Source organism: Pelmatolapia mariae, linkage group LG6, assembly GCF_036321145.2.
Source record: "Pelmatolapia mariae isolate MD_Pm_ZW linkage group LG6, Pm_UMD_F_2, whole genome shotgun sequence".
Classification (NCBI taxonomy): domain Eukaryota; kingdom Metazoa; phylum Chordata; class Actinopteri; order Cichliformes; family Cichlidae; genus Pelmatolapia; species Pelmatolapia mariae.
The window spans coordinates 40,583,558-40,597,066 of NC_086232.1; the positions used below are offsets into that span (position 1 = coordinate 40,583,558).

The 13,509-nt window shown below is 40.4% G+C and overlaps 1 protein-coding gene across 5 annotated transcripts in view; it reads left to right on the forward strand.

Annotated features, from left to right (window-relative positions):
• The window catches only part of rptor (regulatory associated protein of MTOR, complex 1), a 191,555-nt gene that overhangs the window by 78,086 nt on the left and 99,960 nt on the right, over positions 1-13,509 (forward strand). The window lies entirely within an intron of this gene.

The following is a 13,509-nucleotide window of genomic DNA, read 5'->3' on the forward strand; positions in this document are numbered from 1 at the left end:
CTGAACATGATATAGCATGTTTTGACTGAGAGATTTCTGAAAAAATTCAAACGTACAGCTCTGCTATCACTTCCAACATAAATGAAGATAGAAAACTAAACAGCAGTGACTTTTGTAGGGTTGCTGAAGTTGGGCTAGCTGGTTTATAATGATGTGCTACGTGGTCGCTAGCGACACAGCTATGTTAGCATAATATAAACAGTGAAGCTGGAGGACAAACGCTAACCTTTCTCCACTCAGTAAAAGTTAGTGTGAGGGTTCCCGATGGTTAGGGACAAATGCAACCGCATGGCAGGATGCTGCGAACGGACCAAACGTCAGTCAGGAGAACAACTGAGATAATCCATCCACAATACGAGGTTAGTCATTAATATACTGCAACAACACGGGAATAGAGCAGCTGCGAGAGAATTCAACATTAATGAATCAATGGTACGGAAGTGGAGGAAGAATGACTTGAGTAAAATTTGACTCATCTGACTTTTTTGTTTCACTTAATGCGCCTTATAATCTGGTGCGCCTTATGGTCTGAAAAATACAGTAATAGCTGCTCATCATGGAGCATGTTTTTCGGTTACAAATGCTCTTCACCAGTCCAGTCTCCCTGCGTCTTTTTGTCTGTGGTGGTTTTCAAACTTTTTGTGTCCAAGGACACCAAAGGTCAAGCAACATATTTGCATTCATGTCTGCATTAAACGGCTTCTGCGTAATCTGACGTGTCTGATATCTTGAGTTCTTCTTTTGATTACATCATCAGAAAAAGCACTATTGACAACCCCTTTTTGCAGCATTTGGTCCTGGCATGACATCTACTGTATATATAGAAACGCCTCAATCGCCTTATTAGACACTTTATCACAATCCAACAAATGGTCTGATTGCCTCTGGTTGTGATCCAGGGCTATAAGCCAAATTTCCCCCAGAATGGATGTTTGGTTTCCAAGCGCCTCTTTAACTTGTTTGGCATCATGTAAGCATTAGTCAACCTCTTCTGACGGAGAATGCACTGGAGGGAAGGCCTGTTGACATCCCTGGTCCAGCTCGAACTTTATATGTTATGTATTTAAATTTTTTATCTTAATGGGTTGTTAGTAGTTGTTTATTTCCCATCATTGCGATGGGAAATAAACTGATAATTTTTCACTCTGTTAACCGCTTTGATGTCAGTTGGTGTCTTTCGTGTATCTTGCTCTCATAGGTTCTACTTTTGTGCAAATGCAGAAAGAAACTAATGTTTTTGAGGGGAATTGGGCACATACAAACAACTGACAGAGAAAATTAACAATTCATTTAAAGCCTTTAGTGTTTTTGTACTTAGCAAGAGTAATAATTTGGTTGCCTGAAAATCCCACAGCACATGTTGTCTTGTGTCCAGCCACGGGGAAATAACTGGCCTAAGATTTTAATCCATGTTTATGGATATTTTTTTAAACACGCAGGAAATTGTGCGTCAGTCCTTCAATTATTTCAGATGCTTGTTAGCAAGTCACAGCTTGGACACTCTGAGGATATGAAGTTGTGTCCTGTGCAGAGAGCAAACATTCCTCTGAGCTTCTGCTCAGTATTCAGCCATGATGAGAAAAATTCAGCTGTGATGAAAAATGTAGATCGGCATCATCCACAGTGATGCAGAAATGATGATCCCTGCAGAGAACTCTTCAGTAAAAGAGGTGAAAAATATTCAGGCGAAATGAGTTCATTTGGGAAACTTGGCTTATACAGTGGCCTGATGTAAATGCACTATGATGCATCATTCAGAGGACTGTACTGATGGAGCTTCGAGCTGAACCATGGGGGCATGTAGGTTACATCAGTCCGTCATTGGTGTGTGGGGCAGTGTGGTGTGGGGGGCTTGCACACACAGGCAGGGGTGATTGCATCAGCTCTGATATCCTGTCAGGACACACACATACTGTGGATATGCATTTATACCCAGTAAGTCCACATTATCTCTGAAGGAGCTGTCATTTCTGACTGGTAAATGAGGCTCTGCAGGTGACAGGGCTGGATGTCACACTTCCCCATATGTACAAATGTGTCAGTGGCTCAGTAATCAGGTTTTAATCCCTCATATCGGACCATTTAAATAAGGAAAATTGGACACCATTGGTAACTCTACTAAATTGTGAATAAAGTCATTTTTGTACCCAAATGTAACCAAAATGAGTGAAAATCAAAAGCATGGATACATTGGTCTTGAATCCCACCTTTTGATCTTGCCTTTTGTGTGCAACCATTCAGGTTTCGAAGACTGAAGTGCACAAGAGGGTGGAGTACTTTTTGCAGTATCAGAGTCATTACTTGATACCTTTCTTAAAAGTAATGCACTATGTTACCTACTTTATAAACTGACCTGAAATGCACTGCCACATAATTACTAAGTTAATAGTGTAAACCTTAGATACAGTCCCACACACCACAGTTAGAAATGGAGGCTAAAAGCTGCAAGTCTGACTGCTCATCATTGCCTTTGTCACCAGTTGAAGTTTGGCATAGACTCAAATTTATGGGGTCATAACACTTAATTTTGTGTTAGCAGTATAATGCAGTTGCACTTTACCATTGTTCTCTTTTCTATTTTTGCACGAGAAAAATAAATGTCCATATCTCGGCTCCCGAAAATGAGCTTTGTTACAGTGATTCATGGTTAAATTGTTTGTGGTGTGGAGATGGTGATTGAGAAAGTAAAAGCAAAAAGGAGTTTTCTTGTTACATGATACCTGAAAAATTCAGGTGAGCGCCTCATCTTTGATGCATTACCAGCCTAGATACAGTCTCTATCTGCAGTGTTCCTGCTCCCTTTGGTGCCATAAATCAGTTCTTACTTGCACCGTTTTTTGCATTTTAATTGCTGAATCTACTTTGCACACACTAGAAGTCACAGGGATGATTTAACAAATTTTCGACTGGGAATGTGAAACTTTTTTAAGTGTATAAGTGAGAATGGCAGGCTGCCTGCAGGAGGTGTCCTACAGCTAGATAAATGTTTCTTCTCTGCCATAAATGTTGAAGAGTTTCGTTCATCTTTCTCTAAATCCACATCTAGCCGTGACCTTCAGCATAATGAGGTCTCAGTATTATGCCATTAATATTGATATCCCTTACCAACGTCTCCTTTTGGAGAACAAGTTGCTGAAAGGCTGCTGGATAATATTGACAGAGATGTTCTTTAATGCCCTCTGCCTTCAAAAATGGATGCTGTGGCCTGCAGGGGAAAGTTGGGGCTGATCTCTTCTGTTAAAGACAGGTCAACCTTCACTGGTTTGTATTAATGAATCTAACTTGTTGGTTGGTAATGAACCAGGGGAAATTTGGTCATGTATTATGTATGTGCTATATATGAAATTTCCTTACTTAGCTCAGTGGAATTTGATAAGCTCATTTAACATAAATCTTACATGAACATCAGAAAGAGAAAATTTAAAGTTATTCATTCACTCAGTCTTTATTTGAAAATGGAAAAAAAATTGCAAAATGCAGATTCACTCGATAATGACATCAATATATTTTAATTTCAATTGTACTGCTATAAAAGATGCATGAAACAATACAATCATCATCAATTTGTAGTGTTCGGTTTTTCTGTGTATTAAAATGGGTCCTATTGCAAACTCATAATGATGCATTTTTCCTAATAAAAGTTCATAAACAATATAATGCAGCTTTACTTTATGGGTTTTCTAATAACTTTTTTGTATTAATCTCTATAAACACATTCTGTTCATGAATATGTAGAGTCTGTTGGCAAAAGTCAAGAACGAGAAGTCACTGTTTGAGCTCTTGGATTGTGTGTATTGATCGATCTCTGCTGTGTTCACCAGGTAGATACAGATACAGTAGCTTTCAGCTGACAGAGACTGTTGGCTGAAAGTGGCAGTTTTGAGTGGCTTTGAGTTTCTGTTTCCAGTTTTGTCAACCGTGTGTCATATTTGTAGTTTTTTTTTCTATTGCCATCAACCCACCGGACAGATGGGTGGGCAGTGTGACACCTAAATTTGTGAATGCAATAACTCGAGAACGAGGTGACGTAGGAGCTTCAAACTGATGCCATAGGTCAGTTTTCTACCAGAAATCTTGGGTGAGTTTTTAATATCAGTGATCTCGATCTCAAGTTCAGAGTATGTTATCTTAAAATCTTGTGAACGCAAAAACCTTGAGAACAAAGTGACATAGATGTATTTACTAGGAGCCTGAGTCGTCACGCTGGTGGTTGCTACCTTAGTTGCCCAACATTCCTCATTCACAGCAGTGATTATCACTCCTCCTCCTCTTCCTCAGTGTAAACCTGACGAAAGTTCTATGGACTGTATTGCTTGGTTATTGAGGGTCATGCTTTTCTTAGGTTGAAGCCACAGCAACACTTTTGTGGTTTGAAGCTTGTTGAATGTGTTTCGGCCTGCAGCCTTCAGTGAAATTGTCCTTTATTATGTAACTGATGCTAGAGCTTCTCTGTGCACCTTGGAAATAGGTGAAGTTGTGCCACAAACCTCAAAACTGTTTTTACTGCAGGATTCGCTTTCATGCAAGAAATCCACTCAAAGATTGAGGCACAGCCTCCAAATTCTAAAGTTAAAGCAGAGTTTAGCTGCGTTCTGGCTGCTTTTGGTTGTCAGACGCTGCCTGATACGTTCCAAGATTCATTTCGGTCTGACATTATATTATGTGAGACTTTATACAAAAAGACGGGCATATCCACTGTTATGCCTAGAAACCAAAGAGCAATATATCGAATGGTCCACTTCAGCCTTCTGCCTGTTGCCATCTTAATTTTCTGGAGTCAGAAGTGAACATGTTGGCCGGAGAATGGAGCGCTGAGTTATGAGCCAAGGTTAGCAAGCTGTGTCCATAGACTGTATAAATGCATTACCATCCAAGAGCACAAACTTCTTGAATGGTCTGAACTATACTGTATCTAAAATCACGAGTGAGAGCTCCAATTCACCAAGATGCTTTGCCGAAGAAAAGGATCTGCTGCTGGGAAAAATGAGCTGTGAAGACCAACATTGGTTTTGTACCAGACTGCAAACATGTTTCTTTCTGCTGTAAAGTTGGAAATTGTAACCAGCTTTAAGTGGTCATTGCTACTGTCAAGCTTTATTTTTGAAATTATTCCTTAATGGCCACTTGGCTGATATTCAGCAGTAGTTAAAGCCACATAGTGGCTTGTTGTCTGGACACAACTTGCAGACACGTTAGTAATTCCACACATGGTATATGGTTGGTGTTCACCGCCCCCCTGCCAACTTTGGTAGAGAATACCAATTTGACTGAAAACTTCCAGATTGAACATGGCTTACATCTCCATCAGCCTCCTCCTCAGACTTAACTGACTTGCTTCAAAGGGGCTTCAGCCTCCCTTCCTCAGTGCCTCCATCTTCAGTTAGGTGCTGTCTCGCCTGTTTGCTTATTATTTTCTATATAAAGACATGCCCAGCTGCCTTCTCTTTAATTTCACACAGCCCCAGAGTAAGAAACGGGGAGAAAATGAGGAAGGGGTGGGGTGGAGTTTCGCAGGGTTAGAGCAGGCGGATGGAAGAATTCACTGATGTGCCGGCTTACCTTCGCTTTAAAACTTTAATGAGATGCATTGAGGGATGGATGATGGGGTTTACACAGAGCGAGAGAGCGAGGCAGGGAGAGCCAGGCAGACTGAGTGCATGTGTACCTTTCATTGCTCAGCTGTGCAGAAAATCATTACTGATGGAGCACCATCTTCAAGGGACTTCCCCGCTGCTGCAGTGGGTGGAGAGGAATGGAAGAGATGTGCATCTGAAAATGAAGAGGGAGGCAACAGGGACACGGGGGGAAGTGAGGAAAAAGAACCACGGGATTAAATAAGAGCTCAGAATGCTTATCGGTTTTAAAAAACGGTGCTAGAAGACAGGCTCAGGGGTCAGCGGTGTCAGTCAGCCTAATGGGTCTCTCAGTCGATCAACACGCTAAGGTCCAGATGGAAATATAACTGCAACTATTGTAAAGATTGTGGAGAAATTTCAGCATCTCCGTTTTTAAAGAATACTAAACTAGACCCGTATACTAAAAATAAATACGACACTTACATCAAAGTTATTAGCAGCTTCCCATCATCTTTGTCAAAATATGACCCACTCTTCCAGTTACCTGCACCATTTCTCTCTAAACAAATACACCTGTAAGTAGCACGTCTAAAAGTAAATGTTTTGATTCTCTTTAGTTACGATGAGCCTTCTTAGGTTTGCACAGAATTAAAGGATCAGAACAACAAAGCACAAACTATCCATCCATCAATGACAGAAACCAAGAGACACTTTAAATCAGTCAGGACTGGACTGCTCTTTGAAGCAGGTGAGCTACTTGTTGGTGGAGAAGTCACTGGGACATCAGTCCAATCAGGGACAGGATAAAAGTGAAACAAAGGATTAGTGGAGATGGGAAAGAAGAATATTTGGGTGTTGGATTTGAGTGGCTGACAGTCTCCAGATGCAGAAAGCTGTCACAGACCAATGGATTGGTGTTATAGTCCTCTGTTAGGCACAACGAGCTTAATTTACCCCACTGGGTGTTGATGAACGGGAGCAACAAGCCCCGGCCTTACTGATAGTTTATCAAGGTCTTTACCAGTGTAATATAATTGAATCCACATTTAGTAGTTCCAAACTAGATTTCACTGAACATGCATCAGTGTTTGCATGCTTCAGAATAAATCCCTGCTGAACTTTGTGGTCCAAATATTCTAAGATGCAAACCAAAGTAACATTATCCTCCGAACATCATGATGTTCAAGATCCTTATATTAACATTAGCATTACCACTGTGCACAATAAAGCCTTTAAGTAGCATAACTGTAATCTCTTTTATAGCCACATGTGGCCACTTATGAAGAAAAGGATGATTTAGGCAGAACAATCACTCTGATGCAGATGTACTTCAGTACATACTAACCTGGTCTGTGAGCTTCTGTTTTTCATGTATGTGAGCGATAATGCAACCCTTGCATACAATACAGATGGGCATTAATGTTGGCGTTAATGGTTGCATGTTTCGTGCTTGCTTCTCAGCCCAAGCCTTCTCGTGTAGAGGTTCATTATTTTTCGTGCGCTTGCTGTAAACGGTGTGTGCAACTTCCCCAGCATGAACACAGATGAGATTTTAATGGAAATGCAGCAGCGAGGGTTCACGTGACCGCTTCTCGGATTCCTTTCATTCAGCAGGAGTTCCCCTGACACAGACACGCAGAGCACAGCCGCATTATGTTCATTCAGTACAAATGTGGCTGCGCCTCCCATTTCCAGCTTCTATAGGCGAAATGGGGAAAATTAAACTTGCACATGAACATGCACTGCTGTGCTCTTATTCTGGAGTCTTGGCTTTAATAAGGGAGATGTAAATTACTTGTAAAAATGTTGACACATTCATCTTCCCCTCTTCTCTGTTGATGTAGATTGAACTACAGAGGAAGCGGTTACATAACGCCGCATATGCCTTTGCATACTAGTTTCCAGGGACCTCTGTGGATTTGAAGGGAGCAGCAGGTTTACCTCAGAAACCCCTTCATAAATACTGCCATAGCAAAGGTTGATAGCTCAGCCTATTCCTAGTTGTTGACTGAAAGCATTTCATATTTTTGGTGAAAAAAAGAAAGAATTACCTACATAACCTGCTACTGCTGCCCCGACCAGCATTTTCATCTTTCTTTATATGAGCACAGTCTTATCTTTTTTCTTTGACCAAGTCCACAGTACCAGCCTGGCAAAGAGGCCAACTGTCCAAGACCCACAGGGTCCCTGAAAGTCGCAGATTCATTGCACATGCCTTAATTCTGTCCATCCATTTTCTTCTACTTATTTGGAGTCATGTTTCACAGTACCAGGCTAAGCAGGGTATTCCTCATACTTTTCTCCATAGGGAAGTTTTTCAGTTCCCCCTGAGGGAAACTAGATGAGATTTATAATCTTTTCACCGAGTTCTCTCAGCCGAATATGCCCAAAAAACCTCCAAAGGAAGGTGCCCAGACCATTCCTGGGTGTAATAGCTAATTTTGTGTCAGTGTCTTGGAAACCTGAATACATGATACACTTGTAACTTACTGTGTGACATGCATTTAACCCTCTGAAGTCTAAGTCATCAGAGTATAACTCTATCCCTAACTCTCAGCCAACAGTGTTGAACTCCAGGCCTCGAGTGCCGGTGTCCTACAGGTTTTAGATATCACCTGAATCAAATGATTAGCTCATTACCAGGCCTCTGGAGAACCTCAAGGCATGTTGAGGAGGTCCTCGAGGCCTAGAGTTTGACACCCCTGCTCTAAGCAATCAGAATATGTAAATTTTGGTTTTATGAAATTGTTCTCCCAAGTTTTGGCAACCACAGAACAAAGAAAATAATCAATCTAACTGATACGCACCAAATGCTCTGTTTGGCCCTTTTTAAAAAGGTAGGTTGAGGGTAGGGGTATGGTCAGGATTGGGTAGGGGCTAACTGGGAGGTGAACGGTAACTTTATACCTGTGAAGGCTGGACCAGGCCGTGTTTACTGTTGTAAATGAACAACTCTCTTAATAATAACTGTCCAAGATCAGTTTTTATGAAGTTTTCTAGATTTGCCTAGAACTGATGTTTTGTTTGGCGTCAGTAAACGCCAGGTTTGTAACAGTTCGTTTGTTCAGACATGTAGAAATGGCGATTCTTTCTTTTGTATATATTTACAGTAGTTTTTATGCTGTTATTCTGTTGATGTTTATGCTGATTTCTTGGTTTGGGAGATTCTGGAAAGTTTCTACCATTTTTTTTCAGCTGGGTTTTGCTTAAGTAGTGATTAGTAACGCTATTATTTCCATTTTATAACTATCAGACGTTATTTTTTCAACTATTCAACTATTTTTTTATTTCTAGTTTAATTTAGTTTTATACAGTTTTTCTTATATCCCATTAAATCATCACCTGAAGTATTTTCACGCTATTTTTGCATCAGTTTCTTCAAACATGCACAAGTCTTTCCACATAGCATTTGGTGACATCTGCTGATTACTATATATCCAGATTAGTTCATCTGAATGTCAGACGTGAAGCTGTGAGTCAGAAAACGTGCTCCTGCCACATTAAAATCACCATCGCTGCTGTTCCATTATTCACTGTTGGAGTCGTTCCAGGGTCTGTCTCCATGTGACATCATCTCTACAGTCTGTCTGCGCTGCTCCACTAAAAAGGGAAACTTGTTAAAATTCACAATAGTATGACTTTATAATAAAGTGTTACCAAATGGAGATTTGTAATATTAGAGGAAAGAACGTGAAGTTTTTTCTGAAGCCGAGGTCAGTGTGGCTGTATGCAGGAAACCTCTGTATTATAACAAGCCAGTTAAACCAGTGGCCCTTTTAACACTGAACACATCGCCATTGAAACTCGAGGTAGATTTGCTGTTCTAGGACTGAAATTGCTGAACATTCACAAAACCTCTCAGTAGATCTAATCTTGTGGAGTCGGGATTACAGTGGACATGAAGCACTGCATGTAGTATGCAGATGTAAGCTGTGAGCCACAGTGGTGCAGTGATTAGCATTATTGCTACACAGGCAGAAGATTCCTGGTTTGAGCCCCGGCAGGGCCCGCTCGGTGTCGAGTTCACATGCATGGGTTTTCTCTGGTGAATACAATAAAGTGCTACATAAATGTATGGTTAACCTCAAGGTCTAAAGCACTTTGAGTGGTCAACACTAGAAAGAAGTTATTCAAATGCGAGTGCATTACATTAAGGCATGCATAATTCACACCCTAGTTTCCTACTTTAAGATGTCATAAGTTTCATACGTTCAGTGAAACTGAAACTATAAAATAAAATAATGGATAATCTAAGTTGTATTTTTCAGAGCAAGCAGCACTTGGAATCAATAACTCTGCAGAAAACAGGAACCCAAAACTGCAAAGCGTTGCTGAGGGAGGTTACTTTGCATTGCCCCAGGCCAGACATATCATAGTTTTTTGTTTGTTTGTTTTATTTAATTTAAATTTTTGTCTGCAAGCCAATTTAGGGTCAGTTATTTTTTTCACAGAGGGTTTGCTCATTTCATTTCAGTTTTTATTAGTTTAATTATCAGTTGAACTATTAATCACCTAACCAGAATGATGTTTCAACATTTTAAACGACAATATTTTAATTTGTAGTTGAGCTTTTAGATGACCGTAATACCCTTTCCTCTGTTTGCCTCTGTAGTTTAGGCAGTAACATAAACATAGACATTTCATTTGGTATTTATACGTGCACGCTCAGCTGAGCTAACCCCAGGTGACCGACTCGTTTAAGTGCATTGCACTGAAGAGCGTTTCATTTCTGTGCCTTATCAGGCTCTTTGTGCCGAGTGTGTTTAAAGTCGTTACCCATCTGTACTGTGAAGCGCCGTCTATCAGTTTTTCAGCATTTGACTGAATGAGAGGGAGTGTTGCACTTTACACTTCAGCCTCCATCCTGCCGCTTCTGTCAGCAGTCACATCATTAATAAAACCCCAGGCACACATTTCCATTGGCAGCCAGGCTGTACATAGTCATGCTATCACTCTGCCTCCACCATTGTTTGACTGATGGTACGGTATGTTTTAAGGTCACAATCACATCAAACACCACTGATCTTTGCTCCAGAATTACAAAGCTAATATTTTCTGTTCTTCAGTGTTTTGAATCTTGAGGTATTTTTCTGATTGTCGTACACTTGATGTGTTATTGACTTAGCATGTTGTGAAGCGGTTTATCTTCACCAATGAAAGAGATCTGCGATCATTTTCTGTGGTATTTGAGGCCTTTTGGTGTTTCTGAGCTCGTCAGTGCAGCCCTCCTTTTAACAAACGTGTCTCATTGCTGTTTTTGTCACTCCTAAACTTTACCGTATGGCTCTGAAAGGTCTGTTGGTTGTTTCAGGCTAACAATGGCCTCCTGCTTTGGCAGCTCTCAAACCTAAATATTTCAGCTAGCACAGCAACCAAACACTAACTCACCCCTCAACTATAGATCTGAACGTTGACATTAACTAATGAGAAAAGGAAACCGTTTGCTTGTTTTGAATTAAATCTGAAAGTCTAATATATTTGAAGATTATCTTCCCAAAGCATCTTTACCTGATTGTACTATAATATATGACAACATAACTCTGATATCAAAAATTAAAAACCAAACAAACAAGAAACAGGTGGTGATTGGTGTGGAAGTAAACACAACAAAAATGGTCAATCAGGCGGTTCTAACAGAGAAACAGCAGCTGTATTCAACTATTTCTTTCAGTTTTGACCCAGAATCGGAGCAGTCATAAAGCCCCAAACATCCCAGAGATTTCCCAAACTGCTCGTGCAAGATGCCAATTAATCAGTAAACATTGTGCCTCAGGACCCGGGCCAGAGATATTTGGATGAAGTATTAATGATCCAACTCACACAAAGTCTTAGTGACTGAAAAGGGGGTGAGGGGGAGATAAAAAGGAGCAAGAAACAAACTTTCAAGAGCCACAGTTCAAGCATATAATTGTTTTATGCTTCTGGTTACTCACCACTAAATCTAGAAATCTTTACCTGCATGTGAGGCATTTAGGGAACATCTGTAAATTGTACCTCCACAATGAAATTGCTGACCTTTGGTAAACGCTGTAGGGCAATAATTCATGTATATGAGGGTTGCTGGTGTTTGTGTCAAAGCAACCGACCACTGCAGCGTGAGCTTATCAGATTACGTAGCAGCTGCCTCATCAGGCTCGCTTCATATGTTGTGTTTATTAGAAGCAATAAACATGGTTTCATTGAATGTGTGAAAGGGCGTCCTCTTTTAGAACATTAGTTTGTCTCTGCTAGCATTGACAACAACTGTTTACTTTCATATGAAATGTTTAGTGTGTGTCTGCGGAAAATAACCCAGGTTACATTTTCCCAGATCAGCACTGCACTACTTCCTTTTTCCTCATTAGGGTGTCAGCATACATTTTAATGATAATACTAATGCTGGCTGCCATAATATGGCGTGCTTTGCTTTACTTTCGAATGCTTTCTTGTTCCGGATATCAGGAAGATCTCTTTCTGATGCAACTCTCTCACTTACTGAAGCTGGGGACCAGTTTGGGTACCAGCTTCCACTTCTATAGCTCCTGGTAATTAAGTGGGGATCTTTGGTGTTAAGGTGAATGTGTTAACCACTCCACTGTGAAGCCACTGGCTACCACAGTATGGCATGATGGAAATTCATGCATAATAATTTCATTCATGTCCTAGAAGGGTTACTGCGTGAGCTCAAACTTAATCTAAGTTTGAGATCATGCAGTAACCCTTCAAGCACATGAATGATAAAGTTGCTGATTTGAAACATGCAAGCTGGTTGAAGGAGTAATGAGCCGTGGAAGACAGCAGTTATTCTACTCGTCCCACTCCTCCTCCACCACCCGCCTACCCTCGGAGCAGCGTTGTAGTTTCTTCACACAAGCAGCGCTTCATTTTCCTCCTCAAAATTTAATATGTACATGCCCACTCCTACCCTCTCTGCTCCGTGCCCACACGCTCACTTATTCACCAACCCAATTAAAGTTTGGCTGCCTTGCTCTCTGTAAGTAATAATCCCTCAATTTCCTCTTCATCTCTGCCCTGCTGGCCTTCTGTACTTCAGTAAACTTACCAGCTTGTCTTCTTCAGGAGCGTGTATTTCACCGGCTGCAGTTTAGGTGCAGTCCAAAGTTCAGCAGCCGCTTTGAAGAGTTGTGACAACAAAAAAGTTTGATCTGTATCTCGGGGCTTTTTTCAACTATGAATTGGTTTTGAATCCAGGTACAGAATCTTCTTCTACACATTTTAGTAGATTTTTTTTCCCTGAGACTTATTCACAAAGTTGGGTCTTCAGTATGTTAACTCATGTTGTTTTTTGTGATGAGCTGTTTAGCCAGTGAACACTGTGGCTTTGGGGATGGAAGAGATAAATATTTTGATGTGATGACTGAAAAACATTATTAAATAACCATTATTGGATAGGTGCTCCTGAACCTCTGCATAGATATTCATTCTTTCAAAAGGACAAAAACATTAGTTCTTCTGACTTTGGTGATAAACGTTTGACATACAGTCCTGTGTGAAAGTCTTGAGTCGCCCAAATTCTTTTGTATTTGACTTGTAATGTTTTTTAAGTGGTCTAGTGCAATAGTTCTCCAGAATTTCTGAAGGGTTGTCAATGTTATTCTTCGGACATTGGCTGCTATTTCACTCATTTTCCATCCAGTCCTTGTGGTTGACTATTTTCAGAGGAATGTTTTTGTGTGTTAAGCTACGTAACCCTGACCTATGAATCATTAAAGCATCAAAAAGGCACATAACTCTTGGGATGAACCAGTATTGTGATTTAAAACTGATTCATGATGGAAAACTTGTGTCTACACAAGTTTTCCATCATGAATCAGTTTTAAATTGAATGTTTGTTACTTGTAGGGTGTTACAGAAACACATATATTTGTCCTCATGTCTTTAATTGAAACTATGAAAAATGCTTATGTGTTCTTAAAGACTACTACAGATGAAC